At 35.5% G+C, this 20,987-nt stretch overlaps 1 long non-coding RNA gene across 14 annotated transcripts in view; it reads left to right on the top strand.

Annotated features, from left to right (window-relative positions):
- The window catches only part of LOC107195316, a 173,908-nt gene that overhangs the window by 23,126 nt on the left and 129,795 nt on the right, over positions 1-20,987 (top strand). For 9 of the 14 annotated variants that reach the window (XR_003044773.1, XR_003044779.1, XR_003044778.1 and 6 more), the window contains one exon: positions 4,070-4,134. The exons of the other annotated variants lie outside the window; for them this stretch is intronic. This is a non-coding gene — a long non-coding RNA (uncharacterized LOC107195316). The remainder of the gene's footprint in view (positions 1-4,069; positions 4,135-20,987) is intronic. 14 annotated transcript variants of the gene reach the window in all.

Below are 20,987 nucleotides of genomic sequence, written 5' to 3'. Positions count from 1 at the left end.
TTTTTTTTTTTTGCCTTATTGTCATGGCCAAGACCTCTAGTGCAGTTTTCAAGTAAAACAGATGATGGTGGGCATCCTATCTCATTCCCTTTACTAAAAGGGAGTGCTTTTGATGTTTTACCATTAAGTATTATGTTTATTATAGGTTTTAAGTATGTATCATTTTAGAATACTAATATCCCTTCTGTGGCTTAAGTTTTAAAAAAATATCGATTAAAAATATCAATTGATATTGCTTTTTCTATACTGAGATGAAAATATGATTTTTCTTAATCTATTAATATGGTTAGTTATATTGATTGACTTTTAAGAAACTTTGAACAAAGTGTGGATTTCTGATTTAAATTCAGTTTCAGTGTGTAATACTTTAAAAATAATGTGGATTTGATGTGCTAATATTTTCATATTTTTTGCATTTATGATCATGAATGAGATTGGTATACCATTTTCAGTTCTTGTATAGTTCTAGTTGTGGTTTTGTATTGGTTTCAATTTAAACTCCAAGCTACAGAGAGGGCCCTTTGCTCCTGTTCTATGGTAGGATTTGTATAATTTATTTTTTTAAGTCTTTGTCGTATTATTTTATCCTTGAATTTTTGGTAGAGCTTGTTGATGAAGCCATTTGGGCAAGTAGTTTAATTTTTACTGTGGGAAGGTTTTTAATTATGATTCAGTTTCTTAAAACATCATTCAAGTTTTATGTTTTTCGATATGTTTTTTGATAAACTGTATTTTTCATGAATTTTTCCAATTTGTCTGCAATTTTAAACTTTTCAATAAATTTAATTAAAACATACTCTTTAATTATCCTTATTATCTGCAGTTATGTCTCTTTCTCTGTTTTATTAATCAGTATATATCAAAGGTTTGGCATGTTTATTAATCTCAAACGGCCAATATATGCATTTGTTGATCATCATTTTATGCTTTTTTTCTATTTCATTTTGCTTCTACTATTTCCTTCCTTGTGCTTTCTTTGGGTTTCCTTTGCTCTTAATGTCTTGAGATATGTACTTAGCTTTGTAATTTTTAGCAGTTCTTTATTTTCTAACATATATATTTCTTATTCTAAGTAGCTTTGGCTTCCATCCCACAAGTTTACTATGCAAAATGTTACTCAGTTTAAAATATTTTCTAATTTGTGTTGGTTTCTTCTTTGACCCATGAGTTACTTAGATATGTTATTTAATTTTTAAATACCTTAGGTGTATTTAGTTTTTGCTGGATAAACATCATTTCTATTTCCTTTAATGTATTTCTGCTAATGATATTTTTTTTCAGTTTGTGTTATTTTTAAAATGTCTTTCTTACCTTCATTTTCGATATATATGTTCACTGGTTATAGAATTCTGGGTTGGAACTGTTATATTGAGGTAGTTTCTTTTAGCACTTTGAAGATACCATTTCATTGCCTTCCAACTTTAGTAATTTCTTCTTGGGAGATGAGGAAGTTGGCTGTCAGTCTCATTGTTGACCCTTTGAATGTAATTTGCCATTTTTCCTCTGGTACTTTAGAAATTTTATCTCTATCTTCAGTTTTCTGCATTTTCACTATGATATGCTTAGGCATAGATTTTTTTTAATTTGTCCTTTTTGAGGTTATTACAGATTTTTGAACCTGAGAATTAGGTCTTTAGTGAGTTTCAGAAAACTCAACCACTATATTTCTATATTGATTTTAACCCATTTTCTTATTTCTTCATTTCCAATAAAATATGTGTTAAATATTCTTAGTGTGTATTCTTTATATGTTTTTCTGTTTAGCTGTCTATTAGTGCATACAAGCTGTTCCAAAAACTAGTGGCTTAAAGCAGCTGCCATTTCATTATTTCTCAAAATTCTGTGGGTAAACTGGGGCTGGGTTGGATGACTCTTCTGCTGATCTTGCTTTGAGGCTTCAGTCTGAAAGCATCTGGGGCTTAAACATTAAAGATGCCTTCACTTACATGTCTGGTACCCTTGATGGGTCAGCTGGAAGGCTGATCTCAACAGGGGTGACAGGGACATCTTAGTCTCAGGATTATGTCTTCTTTAACTGGCCTGTTGTCATATCCTATCCATGTGGTCTCTCCAGCAGGGCAGCTAGGCTTCTTACATGGTGACTCAGCTCCCAAAAGGGCTTTCAGAAAAATGGAAGCAGCCATAATTTGCATAAGCCTAAGACATAAGTCCAGAATGGGCATAGTATCACTTTTTCTCTATTTTTTAACTTAAAATTAGCAAAGCTTTTGTTAGAGCTAACCTAGATTTAATGTGGGAGGAGACTACATAAATTCATGAATACTGGGAAGTATGGTTCAATTGTGGCCTACCTTTGAGACTTGCTACCATATCTCATATCCTTACACTTTAGTCCTTCTCTATGCCTGTGTGTAATTCATTCTGAATACCTTTTCCCCCTGACTTATCTTTCAGTTCACTAATTCTTAATCTACTGTTTCTAATTTTTTAAAAAATTGTATTTTGAGATCTAGAATGGATTATTTTGTTCATTTTCAAATCAATGTAATTAAAAAAATGTTTCCAGTTCCCTACTGAATTTGTTAAGTCTGTCTTTAAGATCTTTGAATATATTAAGCACAGTTATTTTGCAGTCCATTTCTGGCAATTCTAATACTTGGAGTCCTGTTTTTCTGTTCTATTTTCTGATTTTTATTACTCATGTTTTTTTCTTCTTGCATAAATGGTTATCTTTGAATGTGTCTGGATATTTATTTTGAAAAAGTAAGATGTTGTATGCCTCTACAGGATGATTTTGTTTTCTTCTGTCAGATGCCTGAAGGTACTAGCTTTCTGGACTCATGTTAATAATTTAAGTCATTTGAGCCACCCAGATGACTTGAAGCTTGGTTGTAAATCCAAATGAAGGCTGGTTACTTTCTGTTCACTTAATTTTTTTATTCCAAAATGAGATGACTTAACTCTTGGTGGGTCCCAGCTTCCATTTTGTCTCCCTCAGACCAATCAGAAATAACCTTCATCTTATGTTCCTAGGGTATCAGCAACACACACCCCCCCACCCCCCGCCACCCCCGCAATAAAAAACAGCCTCATGAATATTCTCCCATCGGCTTTCAGACATGGTACTCAGTTGTTCTTCACCATCATAATAGCTCTTTGATACCAGTCTTAAGATGTTTTCTTCTACTTTACTCAGCTTCTTTAGTTATCTTCAGTGGGAGTCTTGGCCCCAATTATCTGGTTTATTGTTTCTGAAAGTAAAAGTTGACATAATTTCCAGTATTGATTTTCCTTTAAGTCTTTATTCCTTAGTTTTATATGCATTTTTATACAACAGAGGTAATACATGTTAATGCTGATCTTGGAGAACCAGCACCTTATCATACCTCTAGTTTAATCTCTGTTCTGGTCAGGGTTGTCTTCCTGTGACTTGCCTCATCTTTAAACTATTTTACAATCCTAGACCATTAGAAAATATCCTAGAGACTATCTAAGCCATTGCTTTTTAATATGTAGCTCATGCTTCTCCTGCAAAAGAATAATCTATGGGAAGTTATTAAAAACGATCTGGTACAATTAACTGCATTTTTCATACAAGGAAATGTATGAGAAGAATGGTTAACTGCATTGGATTTAAAGTTGTGACTTAATTTGTTGAGTTACGATTACATTTGATATGATTAAATGTACAAACACATGTCTGTGTATGCTACAGTATTGCAACTTGTTTGAAAATTGGGGGCTCATGTCTTAAAAACATAATCTACATTATGTGTAATGGCACTTTAGGTGACCTTTGCTTAGGCATATTAACTTAGTTTGACTTTTTTTCCCACCTGCTCTCAAATTCTTAATAAGTTGTCCATTTGAATTTGAAAGATAATGTATTTCTTGCTATGAAACTAACCTTGTCATGTGGCTGGAAAATTTTTAAAAAGATAAACAAAAGTGAAAACATACATCTCAATAGCGAGGTGATCCTTTGGCAGCCCTACTTGTGAAAAACCACTCTTAGGAATGCTGCATCTTTTTAAAGCTTTTCTTACTAATTTACCAGCTCCAGAGACCCAAACCATCTATTCTGACAACATTCCTTTCTGGTATTTAGGCTGTGGATGAAATTGTGAATGGAATTAACTTCATACTAGAATTACCTGAAAACTCCACAAACTGGTACGTAAAGTTAATCGTTTAGTAGGGTTTTATGACTTGCTTTCTGCTCTAGTTGTATCCCATTTTAACTTTACTAGGAATGTACTTAAGTTTCTTACTGTTTTATTGTATTTTATGTTTGTTACTATTTTAATTTACTATTTGTTATATTTCACTCCCCTTTATTTTTGTCACTTTGATGAAACGCAGTATTATTCTTTAAGCAGAGGTGGAGAAGTGTCTGGAAAAACATCAGGTGATCAGAGTTCTTATCCCTTCCCGACCTTTGGTAACTTAGTTTATTTCTGGGAGCTATGGGTTCTTCACTTCTAAAAGGAAGGGTTGGACTAGACAATTTTTATACTTGAGTCATCCATTTCTTAACAAAATTCTTATACCTATTAGACTTCTGCTGTGAACTGAATGTTTGTGTCCCTCAAATTCATATGTTAAAATCGTAACTCTCAATGTGATGGTATTAGGAGGTGATTAGGTCTCCTAATCATGATTAGGTGTTAAGGGATTAGTGACTTTATAAAAGAGGCCCCAGAGAGCTCCCTCGACCCCTTTTTTTCAAGACAGGTTACAGTGAAAAGGTGGTTGTCAGTGAGGAAGTGGGCCCTCACCAGACGCTGAATCTGCTGGCAAGCATGATCTTGGACTTCCCAGCTTCCAGAACTGTGAGAAATAAATGTTTGTTGTTTATACACCATCCACTTTATGGTGTTTTTGTTCTAGCAGCCCGAATAGACTAAGACAACATTCAAGGAGCAATATCGAATACTCAATTGGATAGCTGAGTATTTTTCTCAGTTTTGCCATTCAGGCTAACACTGGACATTTGGGAGCAATCAGTGCATAGATGACATTCAAAATCAGGAGCTGAAATGAAGCCACCAAAGGAAGGGAGTTGTAGAAGAGAAGAGGAGCCAGTTGAGCACTGAGTCCTGTGACACCCCACTGTTAATAATAATAAAGAGCATAGAAGGGTCAATAAAGACTGAGCAACTGTGGCCAGGAAGGTAGGAGGAGAACCAAGACACTGAGTGTCTTGGGAATTAAGTATGAAAAGCATTTCAAGATTTTTTCTAATGAGGCTGACAGTGTGGGTAAGATAAGGACTGAAAGCTTATCATTCATTGGCTGTACCAATGTGTAGAGGTCATGGGAAACCTTGACAAGTCCTGTTTCACTGTAGGGAACATACTATTGGAGTGAGTTCAAGAAAATGTGGGGCAGGGGAATTAGAACTAGTATGACAACTCTGAAGAGTTGCTGTAAATGGGAACAAAGAAAGGGGACTGTAGCTGGAGTCAATGAAATCAAGGTTCGCGTTTTTGTTTTAATGTGGGAAAAATTGAGTACGTTTATATGCTGATAAGAATGATCCAGTAGAGAGAAACATTTGAGACAGGAGATAGTGGGGACAGTTACAGAACTGATGTCTTTGAGGAGGCAAGAAGGATTTAGTACATGAGCGCGTTGGCCTTACCTAGGAGTTCAATATATTCATAGGAGAGAAGGTAGAGTACTTGGGCACATTGGAGGTCATAAGCACTAAGAACAAGTATGTTTCACTCTCTGCGTTTTGGATACATGGTAGGATTGTACTTCCTGGCTCCTGATGACTTGGTTGGGGTCATGTAACTGGTTGTGGCTAGTGAATTATCTTAAGCAATACATGTAATTTCTTCTGTGCTATAGCGTTTAATTGTCAGCACGAAAATCTTCAAGTTATTTTCCCTCTGCTACGGTGACTCGTAATGTTCTAGAAACTGGATGTTCATCAACCTGCATCCTTGCGTAAGGATAACCTAAAGCAGAGCCCCTAGCTGACCATTATGGACATCTAATGTCTTTTGTTGTTTTAGGTTATTGTTGTTATAGCATTAGCTAACCCATCGTAATATAAGCACAGATGTGGATAGAAGGACAGATGTGATGGTAGGGGTTTATGGAAAGTCTTTTATGGTTGCATGTAGTATTTCAGTGAAATAAGAAGCCAAGAGTGAGGATGGGTGAGGAGGCATTGGAGATTTGAAGAGAGAACCAAGGGGATGAAATAGTCATTTGGGAGAATCTGAGAGTAATTGGATCAGCAAAATGTATTATGATTATCAGACTGACAGAATTCAGGGCCCACTTGAGTTTGGTGGCCATGATAAAAGTGAGTGTTGGTGTATTTTTCTTTCATCACTGTTGACTTAGTGGCACAGACATGGCGTAGACAAAGAATTGGATATAAAGAGGAATTGGGTTTCTTTAAGAGAAGATGACAAAGGGAGAAAGTGGAAAAGGAGTTAAAAAAATACATGCAAGAGAGTATTTAGCATATTCTTTTAGAACTTTTAATCGGTCTCAGACATTCTTAGGGTAGTTGACATTGAGGACTGAGAGACATAGTAAAAGTCAAACTCGTGACATGGAGAGGTTGTTTTAAAGTTTACAAAGCCCCTTTGCACATTAAAGAATATGAAAAAGGGCAAATGGTACATAAAAACAGTCCAGCTCTTTTACTGAGGGATATGGAGAAGACCTCTTGTATGCCCATATTTATCCCCTGTGCCTCATGAAATCCCTGCCATGGGGGAGGCCTCTTCCTTTTCTTTTGTTCCTTCTTTTCTTTTTGTTAAAAAAGGTATTTCTCTTTAAAATATCTGTACTGTGGTTTAAGCTTGAACATAATTCTCCTTGTCCTTCTTTTGTCTTTACTTCTTTTTTCTTTGTTTCATTGTGGATGCTCTCTTGGGCATGTAGGAGGGAAGAGAAGATTATTGGAGTAGGTTACCACAATTCAGAATTAGATCCAGGGGTTGGATCTGTAAGCCCAAATATCCACCATTAGAAGTCATTCCACTAGACAACCCATGAATTCTTCAAATTATAAGTGATGAAACTGAAGCTTGAGGTTACTTTTATTACCTATACAACAATTGAGAGTTCTTATAATCTTCACACACCCTGCCCCGCCCCTTTTTGACATAACTTTTTTTCCCATGCCATAGGGAGTGTTGGCTATTAATGGTAGGAATTGTCCTTAATTCTTCTAGTTGGTTTTATGTGCCCAGAATGCCTCTTCCAGGCCACTTAGATCTAAATGATGTCCCAAAAGACACTCAATCAAAGCATCCATTCTTTTTTTGCAGCTTCTATATGCATATGCTGATTCTAATACTGGAACTGTTTATAAGAAAGGATGCCCTGTATTGGTGTCCGGTCAGATAGTTCTAAGAATTGTTAAATGTGTTTCTTTAGACAGGGACAGGAGAAGGCTGGTTTGAGGAAACCCTGCTGTCTGCTTTGGTGCTGAGCTTGAATCCTGGGCTGAGGATCCCAGGTTCCCATTCTCATCATCATGCAGCCCACCCTGCCTGATTTGAGGGGGCAGAAATTTCACCAGGGGACTTCTGTGCTGTACCAGAGAGAAACAATCCATATACGCTGGGCGTGCTGCTGGTGTGTTATGGATGGTGTTGGGAGCCTGGTGCTGCCAATGAGGTGTGAAAGGACAGGTCTGGCCACTGGGAGAAGTTATATCTGGCCTCAGGAGTCCCCAGTACTCTTATTAGTACTTTCTTCTTGGCTTCAGGATGATTTTTGATAATTTATATTAAAACATGAACATCTCTGAGAGGGTGAGAACTTCAAATCCCTTTGAAAAATACCATGTAAAAGGTAACTTAGCAATTCTTATGACTAGATTTGGGGAAGATGGACAATGAGAGATGATGGGAGAAGAGAAGAGCTAGGCCTTGCATACTTCATAGTTAAGCCCCTGTTTGCTCAAGAGCATGTGAATTTGGGAATTCGGAGAGTTTTCTGATTTCAACTTGGGACCACAGGTTATTGCTTGAACCATGACCTTTTACACTGCTTGGTCTCCTCTTTTATTCCTCATATTCCCAACAGGAGGTATTTACTTCAGCTTTTCCTAGAACTTCAGCCTTTCCTAGACCTATGGTATCCCCACTGAGGGTTCTCCCAGGATAAAGCCTCACAGGTTTGCTTCTCTCTGTTTTTTTTTTAAATCTCATTTACCTCTGGGGCAGTGTTCCATGTTGGTGACAGTAGCACTAGGTACAAATTAATTGAAGTGGGACAGAAGTAAGAAAAATCACGGCATACCCATAGGAATTTCAGAAACTAGTTTTACTTTTCTTTTTAAAATAGATTACAGTTTGTGGAGAAGCATGCAAATCACATAGAAACTATGCAAATATATTTGCTATCTGGTTTGTTATTTCACATACCTGAGTAATGCCTCTGGTGAAATTCAAAGGAGACCGTTCTTCTGTATTATATAGATCCCAAAGCCAAGGAGTCATGAGCTATTGGGAAATTCAGTTATACAGTATCTGCTTTTTAATCTCTAAGGCCAAGATATAGGCATGTCCATTACGTTTCTATTACGGGGGAAATAGTCTTGGACATTTTCAATCCATTTCCTTATGTCATCATTCTTACAGTGGAAAGTTGAAATCATGAGCTTTAAAAAAATGTGTAGTTTCCTTTGAATTTAGTCTTTTCTGACAGGAAGCCTGGTGGAATAAAAGTTTACCCTGCCTTTTTGCTCTGTCAACCTAAAAGAGTTATTATTCTTATATATGTTGTCTCCTTAGAGTAACTTTTACATTTACAGAGGAATGATGATAGATCAGTGTTTAGAGCAATGAGAGAGCAAAGAGAATTTTGGTAGTGGGGAGTCTGTGCAGGAACCATTCATGAAGTCCCAGCTGCTAGTAATACTTGTACTCTCCATCTACGCATGAATTAATTCCTTTTGCTGCCTTTGTTATAATAGCCACAGTGTTCAGTCTCTAAGACTGTCTTGTGATATATCCTTTTGCTAAAAATCAGCAGCCTCATTTGATTTAGAAGCCAATTCAGCATACCATGCATACCACTTGAAGGATGTTGGGATCTTTCCTGCTATGAAAATGTCATGCATGCTTAAAATGACCAAATTTGTCGCAAGCAATGGTTTCAAGTGCTTTTTAATTATTGTTCATGAATCTTCAAAGCAATTTAATTTGAGGGTTTTTATTTTCAATAAGAAAAATTGTTCAAATACTTTTTAAAATTTCAAAACATCAAATTGGAGATTTAGAGTATTCAAAATGTAGAGTGAAGGCAGCGTGTATTTTAATTGTAAAAAAAACCCCATGCAACATAAAATTTATACCATTTTCACCATTTTAAATGTCTGGTATAGTTATGTTAACTATATTCACATCATTGTGCAACAAAACAGATTTTTAGAAGTTTTTCATCTTGCAAAACTGAAAGTCTGTAGCCATTTTACAACATTTTCCCTCCTCCCGCCCCACACCCTGGCAACCACTCTTCTACTTTCTAAGAGTTGACTACTTTAGATACCTTGTATAAATGGAATCCTGCAGTATTTGCCTTTCTGTGACTGGCTTGTTTTGCTTAGCATAATGTTCTCAAGTTTCATCCATGTTGTAGCATGTGACAGGATTTCCTTCTTTTTAGAGACTGAATAAATAGTATTCTGTTGTCTATACCACATTTTCTTTACTCATTCGCATGTGAAGGTAGTGTGTCTTTTTGTAAAGTGTTCTTATGAAAGCTTTTATTGGGAGTTAGAGCAACCAAACCACAGAGAACATAGAAAAATTTGAGACACATATACTACAAAAATAAAATTTTTAATGGTGATATTTCAGACTTTTATACTTGCAAACTTGGAATTTCCTCAACTGAAATTCCAGTTTAAGTGGTTTAGGTTCATACTTCTCCCAATACCCCTTATCCCCACACCTACCCCTCTCAGAATTACAGTTCCTCAGACTGTCTCTCAGGAGACAATGGGCCTGGGAGGCAGGATGGTCAAGCTTCTCAAGTCAGTCGAAGTTCATGAACTAAGGGCATGTACTCAAGTGCTTGCTGGAGAGCATGACCAGCGGTGGCATTTTCTCTGTGCTTCACTTGAATGTTTAGAGGGAAGAGATAAGGAAAAAGAGACAGGGTGGGAAGAGAGTTGTTATAGCATGAAAGGATGGATGACCTATGAGATCATTAGGGTTACAGTAATAGATTTTCTCATTGGACTCTGGATTTTTCTCACAGAGCAGCTTCAATGTGGATTCTGGCCCCAACACAGAGTTGAAGCAACTCTGGCTAAAGCAAAACCACACGAGCAATAAATATGCTCCGTGGTCTAGATTTAGTCAATGTTGCCAGAGAACCAGAAGACAAAGGTTAACTTGAAAGAAAGAACACGTGGTTTGGGAGATTGAATCATGTAGTATTACTTTCACTTTTTCTTGACTTCGATTCTTGCTATGAGCAAAATGATGAGGCATATGGGAAAGCCTGATTTGGATAGTGGCGGGGGTCCCTCTGCTCATAGATTCTGCAGTATCAGCAGTTTCCTGGCTCCAGTAGGTATGAGCTGTGAAAATGAGCCTTTCCTCCTCCGTGTCCCTTTTATTATTCTTGAATAAGGGTGAGGAGCAACAGAGGGAGAGAGCCCCTCTTTCTATTCCACTGTAGGTTGCCAGACCTGCACACAGCGTGTGGTTTCTACTTTATCACTGAAAATGCCTGGGCTCCAGACTCTAGGAATGCCTTGCTTTTCTCTGGTTCTTTGATTTTCTCCTAGGAAAGTCAGGCAGTGTGCAGCTGGGTGGATGAAGGGAGGATAAAAGCCTAGGGAAATGCTCAGAGGCTTACAGAGAAACCTAAAGTGTCTGGGAGAAAGAAATGCTGTATGCTTGAAATGTGGCTTCCAGGAGATTCCAGACCCTCTGGCACTCTGGTGGTAAAGTCTGAGAATGGGGTGAACAAGGAGCACTAAGGAACAGGTGAGCCACTTTGTAGCAGTGACAGCTGATTCTATCCTGCCTCCCAGGACAGAATACTGGGGAGGAGGTGCACACTCAGGTCCTGCCAAGTGGCAGGGCACTTGGCTGATTCTCAGGCATGAGTCAAGTAGGGTCCTGGCAGATCTGTCCCTCACAGTGAGGGATCTACTTTAGGCAGAAGATGGAAGCCAAGGATTTATGCTTTGTGAATGCCAATTTGGAGGCAAGAAGAAATATTTTAAAAAATTTTTAATGAAATAATTTAAAAAAATTTTAACAAGTTGTGTGTGTGTGGGGGGGGCTTGAAATAAGTTTACACTGTTGATTTTGTCCCATAACATTTTTAATGAAAATCTCCAAGTCTACAGCAAACTTGAAAGAATTTTATAGTGAACACATATGCGCTTACCACCTAACATTTTAAGATGCTTGCTTTATCAAATATCTAACCTTCTAGTTGTTCATCTAGCCATCCATTCATCTATCTTATTTTCTGATGCTTCTGCATTATAAGTTGAGGATTTGTTTTACAATTTTTTTGAGGTAAAATTTACATACAATGAAAAGCACAAATCCTAAGTGTAGAGTGCTATATTTTCTGTCATTTTGTCAGATTTTTAAAAAACCAAGCTTCTGACTAGTCACAGATTTATATAAATTATTTAAGAAGTTCAGTTTTGAAAGTAGTTGGTAATGAGTCTTGAAAGTAGTTGGTACTGTTTTACTGTGTAATCCTTACTTTAATTATGATGAGCATATTGGAAAGATTATGTTCACCATGACATGAAGTTTGTTCCTTTACCACCCTGGCCCCTGCCGCCATCCGCTCCCCCCTGTGCCCCCCCACCCAGCCACACACACACAAGAAAGGAAAAAGGAAAGCAATTGATTAGTGAAGTTTTTTTTTTTTAGGCTCCAAAAGTGACTTCTAGCTTTTGCCATTTGCGTGTTGGCAACCACTTTCTTCTATCTTTCCTTTTCTTAAGAAATTCAAGGAGGAGCAGTCCAGTTACAGTATATCATGAAAAATGAACATGCTCCCTCAATTCAGCATAGCCATTCTATAAAGTCCAAATAGACAATCCCATGGCAATTCATGATGGTGTGTGTCCATGTGGAATAAAGGTCCCCATGAAGTGGCAGATTACTTTAGTATTATGAAGGGCACGTTTGTCATGCTCATTAGGAAAATGAGGAGATACAGATGTTGAGTTTTGTTTATTACTGTTTTACTGTGTAATCCTTACTTTAATTATTTGTTTTAATTGTCTGTACACCACTGGTCTGCCAGGATGCTTGAATGATGGGAAGGAAACCCAAACTCCGGGTGAACAAGAATTTATTCTGAGTCTGTGTAATGTCCTGCTTTTAAAAGGGGGGATATAGAAGAGATTAGGTTTTGCAAATATTTAGTGTGTGCACCAAAATACCAGGTGTTGTGAGTAAAATGGAGAACATTAAGGATAGAATCTGTAGAAGGAGCGTTCTGTTTACTTAGGAAGAGATGTAAGTAGGTGCTAGGCCAGGAAGATTAGGATAATAAGTCATACTATGAGTTCAGAGAGCAGGCCATGGCTGGCAGGCAGTTATGGTGGTTAGTGAAGGTTTCTGGAGGAGAATCTGCTTTGAGATGGTTGGGTGTGGATGAAAAGAGGAAGAGAGGAGGATTTTTCATAGTCTCTGTGGATGGCTCACAGCAGAGATGCTTTTTCCTTCAATCCAACATGAATTGATGGCAGATTTGAGGAAGTCTTGGGAGATAAGGTTGAAAAGATAAATTGGGGCACTTTTGTTGGGTCTTAATTGACAATTTTAAAAGGCCAACACAATCTGCAGTTTCCTGGATTATTTTCCATTCCTCACCTGTGATTAACAGAAATTAGACTAGTAGTACCTCTATGTCAAAAGAGAATGATATCCATTTACTGATTTATTGTTTGAAAAAATAATTCGTGTGAGTTATTTCTAAATAAGTTTATGAGAAATGATGCTCAAACAACATATGTGGGGGAAAAAAATTAATTCGGAGGTTTAAACACAAGTGTCACCTCTTCACTAGAAGAAATGTGACCATGAAGAGTTGCATTCATTTTATTAATGGGGGGATATGGTCACTGTTTAAACTACAAACAAAAAAGGCCAAACATCATTTCTTGTGTATAGTTACTCATATTCTTAAGTGTTGCAAAATACTGAAGGGGAAAGAAAACCAGAGAAGGGGGTGGGGAGTTTGTGGTTTAAAAGATATAGTGACTAACTGACTCGTGCTGACTAATACCAGTGAACTCATAAATGAGTAACAATAGTGAATTTAGAAGGGATATAAGAAGAAGGAAAGCTATTTAAAGGTTGCTATAATACAAAAGGCAGCTGAATTGGTTGTAAGTAAGGATTTCCTCTGGGAAATCTGGAAGTTGTTCACTTCATCCCTACAAAGTTGTTTCTCCTTTATCTAAAGAGGAGTCATTTTGGGGAAGTTCTTTCAAATATGGCTTCCCTTTCCACTCGCTTCCCTGGGGGAATTCTTGGCAGATGAACTTGTGGTTTTGCATTGAAGAAATGCCATAGGGTGTCCATGTAAGCAAGAACAACTGATTTAAAAAAAAAGTTGGTGGTGATGTCTGTGACCTGGAAACACCAAAGGTTTGTTTGAATTTATTTTCTTAGTTTTTGTTTTTAATCATAGTATAAAAATATAAGAACTGACCAACCATCATTTTCATAAACATAGATGCTGTTTTTTTTTTATCTTTTTTTCCCTTTCTCTCCATTTCCCTCCTCAAATGCTATTTTTTTTTCAAAGAAAGATTATAGCATGTAAATAGAGCAAAAATACAACTGACCAAATGTAAAAAGACAAGAAAACCTGTTGTGGAGTGTTCAATTATCTGAGCGTTCATCAGAAAATTTTTGTTTTCATCTTTGTTGAAAATATTTTTGTGTTATTTTATTTTCCTTGAAACTCCTTTTCCTTAATACCACTTGACCCTGGGCCAGATAATGGGGTTTTCTGTCATTTTCTCTCATAGTATCTTAGTTTTGTTGATAACGATTATTGACTAGTCTCTTGTCCCCATTAGACAAACTCCCTAAAGACAAGGACACCATGAGGGTTATTGTAATACCAGCACCCACTTAACCCAGTGCTTAGCATGTAGGCATTTATTATTTGATTAAACAATTATTTGATTAAAGAAATCATTAATCATTAAAGATGGGTTTATCTAGTTGTGTCATGGGGATTTTGATGTTATTTATCATTTTTTTCTTAAAGATCTCAAACTCAGCTAGACCAAAGACACGACTGGATATTTAATTTTCAGCTAAAATTTTTAAATGACCATATTTTCTCATTGTTTTTTGTTCTGTTTTCTTTTGTTATTTGGAATTTCCAGGGACCTGAGTCACTCTTAAATATATATTAAATGTAAAATTTATATGGAATATAAGTATATTCCACATATATGGAAGATAATCTCAAGTTCTATTCATTTGAGTAAGGCTTTGGATAAATAGATAAATTTCCCCCTTTAGCTTGAAAAATAAGAAAAGTATCTCAAAGTACTTTAATTCGAATGGTATGAATAGGAAGGGCCAAGCCTCAGGTTTCCTTGACAAGATATTGAAAATTTTTGAACAATTAATTGAATGAAGTATTTATTTAAATAAATTTGTGTCTATATAGACAAGTTGATAAGTAGTTTTGCTTTTTCTTAAAAAATCTAATGGTTTAGAAATAATGAATTGAAATTCTTATTAAAGCATATATTGTTTGTTTAATTTCTTCAACACAAAAAAGTATATCTTGGCATTTAAAGTTGGAGATAATTTAAGTAATTTTGTCTTAAATTTAACCAGACCCATTTTTCAGAGATAGAGGTGCTGACAGCAGACTCACAAAATAGTGTTCCCTCAAAACTGATGGTAAATTTAGATGAAGTTTAGAGCACCAGAAAAAAAAAAAAGATACTGTAGAGCTTTGGGTTGTATTTAGGGAAAATATCATCAAAATATTTTGCTTTCACAATTGGAACAAATTGTATTTAAAAGGAAATAGTTTTTAAGAACCAATTTGATAATTTTATCCTTCATAGGTTTTGTTGGTGTATGAGAATGAGAAATGAATACAGAGATTTTTATGACCATTTGGTTGAAGAATTGCCTTAGACTTTTTGCATGATACTTAATGCAAATTGAGAGTATCCCCTGATTTTCTGTTTTCTAGTTTTGGCTAAGGCCAAGTGTTAAAAGTATATTCTCTCTTATGTAGAATCACTTATACAGTTCATTCTAAACGTGTTAAGTGTTTATTCTGTAAAATTCAGAGATTGAATGTTTTCTAGGCTTAACTAAAAGTAGAACTTGGAAATAAGTTAGTCAACAGCATGACTTTATTTTCATTTTGACATATAAACAACCTCAAATGGCTTTAATATTTTTTATAAAAAAACTTCACATTAGCAGTATTTGAAATATCGTTGCTAAAATAAAACTTTAGAATGGAATGGAACTTGTTGTCTTGGGTTTATTAGAGCTTCTCATCAGAGAGCTATGACAAATGGAGAAACATGGATGACAGGAATGTTTAAAAGGATGTTATTGAATGGACCAGGAAATGCTGCATATAAATAAGATTGGAGTACGTACAGAAGCCAAACCATACTGGAACTGGTAGACTCTTAGCTATTTGGCTTTAACTTAAAAAGAAACTTAGGTTTTTAACTTTGACATAAAAAGAGGAATCTAGAGTTATTGAATATCTAATCTTTTATTTGAGCAGTGAAGGTCAATGAGGTGTTGAGTATCATGAGAGTTGTGAAAACAAAATGCAAAGCATTTCTTCACTCCTTGCTCAAAGTTGCTCTTTGGATCTTACGCAGTTTTCAAGTGTGCAGGAGTATGGGCAGTTTTTTAATGGTGGTCACCACTAAAGAGAATGAGTTGCCTTAGGCTGTAGAGGTGATGTAGCACAAAGTAAAGGCTCCATAAATATGTTAAATGACTGAATTTATAAACCTTATCTTAAAATTCTAGGAAGATAATGAAGCTTAAATCCTGGAAGAAGACATTTCAAGAAAATAAAACAAACATTGTTTTATGCAGTGAGAGTCAAATGATAGAATCCATTATACAAAGAGATGGTGCCCATTGGACCTATAAAATAAACTCAAGAAACATATAATGTGATGGATGACAGATATGTGAAAAGGGGAATATGAAGAAGAAAATAGGGTGCCATCTAGTGGAATCATTTCACTAGTGGAATCGAATCATGTATTAACCTATTTTAGAAGATTTAGGTTCTTAATAAAATATCTAGCAATTGATTTTCTTTCTTAGTGTTGTTTTCCTCAAAGTGTTTTTTAGCGTGTTTATTTTGAACTAATTTTAAATTTGTGGGAGAGTTGCAAAACTAATACACAGTTTCCATGTGCCCATTACCCGCTTCCTCAGTCTTGCATTAACAGTGGTATACTTATCGAGACCAGGAAATGAACAGTGGTATAAAACTACTAACTAAGCTCCAGACTTACTTGGATTTTACCAGTTTTTCCACTTATGTCCTTTTTCTGTTCCAGGATCCCATCCAGGATCCCACAGTGTTTTTAGTCATCATGTCTCCTTTGGTCTCCAATTTGAGACAGTTCCTCAGTTCAAAGAGTATTTATTAAAAATATTTCTTTAGGGATGTGGTTGTTGTAAAATACATTTGATAATATATGGACTTATAAAATTAAAAAGTAATTATAAAATAAAAATTTCTATCTAGAAATATTTATTATGCTTTTACCACCCCCAATCTTTTAAAATAGCTTTTAAAAAAATATTTGCAAAGTGCTTTATAAGTTTTACTTGTTCTGAAAAGTAGTGAGAGGCCGAACCTAATCTTTGATGATTTTCTCATTTTACTTAAAAGGAAATAGAGCCATAGAGAATTTTATATTTTGGCCTTAAGTTGAACAGCAGTCTCATGCACGCTGGCAGGTAGAAAGAAGGCCGAGAAATTACACAGCAACTGAAAAGTAAACCTCATTTTGTCAACATTTTTTACTATGACAATAATAAATTTTAAAATGAAAGACAAATCTTCTAAAATTATACTGTCTTATTAAATCAGACTTTTTATTCTTTATAAGTCCATATCTTAAATGCTTTCAAATTATTTGTCGTATTTAAATATTCATATATATTTATCTAGCTTTTTAAAGTAATAGTTTGATATTCTTTACTAAGAATTCAAAACTCACTTTTTGCTGCTTTGTATAGTAACGTGAATATTTCTATTATAAATTATTTTTCAAAATACAGGTGATTTTCGATTCTTAGCATCATTTTTTTGTCCCCAATTAATGTAATACTTTGAAGAATTGTGATTAAATTCAGAAGATGCTACATACGAAAGATGAGAATAACAAATGGGAGAGGCACAACACAGTCTGAGGCTTATTTTATTGGTTTATGGCTTTATGACCCAGAATATTGGCTTTTGCACTATCTGAGTTATCCTCTGAATATAGTGAACTCTGGTGTTCTTGAAAGCAGCAGAAGGGTCTGGAATTTCCACAGAGGATATATCGTTTTCCTTTCGTTCTGCTTCACATCCACCTTTCCCAAATCAACTTCAATGTGGTGATGCTATATGAAATGAAACTGCCTTCTGAACAAAGAGTAATGATGCTGTAAGGATCTCCCTCGGCCAACAGAGACACCTTATTTGGAAAACTCATCATCAGGTTGATGTTGGCACGAGGGAAAGATGGATGTGCTATGGTTCCAACAAGCCGGCAGTCTTGAGCTGTGATCCACCCATAAAATAGCTAAGCTTCCAAGGCTGTGAGGTATTGTGTGTCCAGTTTGTTCACTTTCCCAGAATGCTTTTCTCTTGACCAAGAGATAAAAATTTGTTGCTTTTCTGTGAGTTGTGTCTTCTACATTTTTTTTTCTCAGCATGTTTTAATTTACGTCTTGAGATATGTGCATAGGCAAAGTTATTTGAGAGTTAAACAAACATAAAATAGAATTGCCTGCCTTTAAGATAACCAAGGAAGTAGAGAAATCAGTCTCTCGAGTTTCTCACCTACTGTTAATAACCTTTTTTTCTCTCCTTTCATTTCCTTGACCTCAGGAAACCCAACTGCTAGCTGGGCCACAAGGGTTGGGTGGGTGAAGGATAGGCGAGACACTTTAAGTTTCTTTTCACTGGTGCTTTTGCTGACAAATAAATTAGTGTGTAGTATTTATTCATATATTTGTGGCTATCATTTCTTTTGGGGATGGTACAAAAAAAGTTAAACAAAGCCTTGGAGAGATCATAACCAAAGGCCAAAGGCTTATTATTTTAGGCCTGGGAGTATTTGAGCAAGTGAGCATTTTACTGCTGCTCAGTTGCTACCCACACTGGCCCTGCTAGTGTCTAATCACATGAGAAGCATACAATGTAAATCTTACAAAAACTATTAATTACAAATATGGTCTCCTGGAACACAGGAAACAAGCATTTTTCAGGCCTATGAATGACAGGCTTTCCAAATGAAGTAATTTACACAGTGTACTAGATCATTTATATCTTTCAAACTAAAGAGCTATGTGAACACATTTTGAAGGAAATGAGAAATAATTGCTATTTAGCTATAAACTTCTAGAAAATTTTATGTATGAGACTGGACACTTAAAGAATTTTTACGGTAATATTTAGCAGAGTTGTGACTGTTTTCCATGAACCTCCTCCATATTTTATTTTGACAACCTGAGTTAAACATTTTTAATATTAATTTTTATTTTTAAATTATAGTTGGCATAAAATATAGTTTCAGGTGTAGAAAATAGTGATTAAACATTTATATAACTTATGAAGTGATCACCCTGATAAATCTAATACCCATATGACACCATTATTGCATACTTATTATATTCCTTATGCTATACTTTCCATCCCCATGACTATTTTGTAACGACCAATTTGAACTTCTTAAACCCTTCTCCATTTCACCCTTTTCCCAACCCACTCCTATCTGATAATCATCAAAATGTTTTTTGTATCTATGAGTTCCTGTTTCATTTTGTTCTTTAGATTCTACACATATATGAAATCATGTGGCATTTGTCATTCTCTCTCCAACTTAGTCTACTCAACACTCTCTCTCCGACTTAGTCCACTCAACACAATACACTCTAGGTCTATCTATGTTGTTGCAGGTGGCAAGATGGCATTCTTTTTTATGGCTGAGTAATATTCCATTGTATATAGGCACCTCTTTACCCATTCATCCCTTGATGGACATCCAGGTAGCCTTCATATCTTGGCTATTGTAAATAATGCTGCAATGAACATGTGGATGGATACACATGTCCCTTAGAAGTAGTGTGCTTGGTTTCTTTGGATAAATACCCAGAAGTGGGATAACTGGGTCCTTCTTTGTCTCCTGTTATAGCCTTTGTTTTAAAGTCTATTTTGTCTGGTATTAAGTATTGCTACCCAAGATTTTTTTTTTTTCATTTTCATGAAATATCTTTTTCCATGCCCTTTACTTTCAATCTTTGTGTGTCTTTTGACCTGAAGTGAGTCTCTTGTAGGCAGCACATGTAAGGATTTTGTTTTCTTATCCATTCAGCCACCCTATCATTTGATTGGAACACCTAGAACACTTACATTCAAAGAAATTGTTGATAGGTATGTAGTTATTGTCATTTTATTACTCATATTTTTTTCATCTATTTTCTTAAAGAAGACCCTACGTCTATTTTCTTAAAGAAGTGTTGATAAACTCCTTTAGATTTTTCTTGTCTGGAAAGCTCTTTATCTGTCCTTCCATTCTAAATGATAGCTTTGCCGGGTAGAGTAATCTTGGTTGTAGGTCCTTGCTTTTCATCACTTTGAATATTTTGTGCCAGTCTCTTCTGGTCTGCAGTTTCTATTGAGAAATCAGTTGACAATCTTATGGGAGCTCCTTTGTAGGTAACTAATGGCTTTTCTCTTACTGCTTTTAAGATTTTCTTTTTTTCATTAACTTATTTTCCAATTCACCTCGAGAATACTCATCAGTGGCTCTTGGCACCTACAGCATTTACCCCAAGAGAAATTGCTAATTACAATCCTAACCTTACCCTCAAAATATACACAAAATATTTCGCTTTTATTATTTCTGCTTGTTCTAGTATATAGATAGTCTTTGGAAACAAATGGCATTGTTCTATTTATAGCATTCTGATTTTAGTACTGATATTTCCATTTACAAAATATAGTAATTCTTGATCGTTGAAAATGTCAAATCCTAGAAAACGTAGCATTTCTATCCGTGATTTTAACATCATTCTCAAACAGTTGTTAGCTTAAGATTCATTTGATGAATCTGATTTATGTATACATTTTTGTTGCATTAGGATTAGAAACAAGTTCCGTTTAGAAATAACTGCAAGAACTGTTTTTATATTTCATTTTCACATTGAAAACCAGTAAGATTTGCTTTAGCCTCAAAGAGTGTTTTTGTAAAATTAAAGCTGGCAGCAAGCTGCACATTTTTTGTTATTGGAAATGGGTTAAGCTTTGGCATTTTAATTATGATGTGCCTTGGTGTGGGCCTCTTTGGATTCATCTTGTCTGTGACCCTCTGCACTTTCTGGACTTATATGTCTATTTCCTTACCCAGGATGGGAAAATATTTCATTATTTTTTTTTTTCAAATAGGTTTTTAATTCTTTTCTCTCTCTTCACCTGTTATCCCTATGATGTGAATGTTGGTTTGATTGATGTTGTCTCAGAGGCCCCTTAAACTATATTTATTTATTTAATTAATTAATTTATTTTGTTTTAACTTTTTAAAAATTAAGTTTATTGGAGTAACATTGTTTAATAATATTATATAATTTTCAGGTGTACATTATAATTTGACATCTGTATATTCTATTGCATGTTTACCACCCAAAGTCCAGTTTCTTTCAGCTACCAAATATTTGATCCCCTTTACCTACTTCACCCTCCCCCTAACCCCCTATACTTGACCTCGTTTAACCATCTACCTACACTTCTTCCCCCACACCCTCCCCTCT

This window comes from Pteropus alecto, unplaced genomic scaffold (assembly GCF_000325575.1).
Source record: "Pteropus alecto unplaced genomic scaffold, ASM32557v1 scaffold392, whole genome shotgun sequence".
NCBI lineage: Eukaryota > Metazoa > Chordata > Mammalia > Chiroptera > Pteropodidae > Pteropus > Pteropus alecto.
Note: the sequence above shows the minus strand (reverse complement) of the source record. Positions and strands in the feature narration are given on the sequence as shown.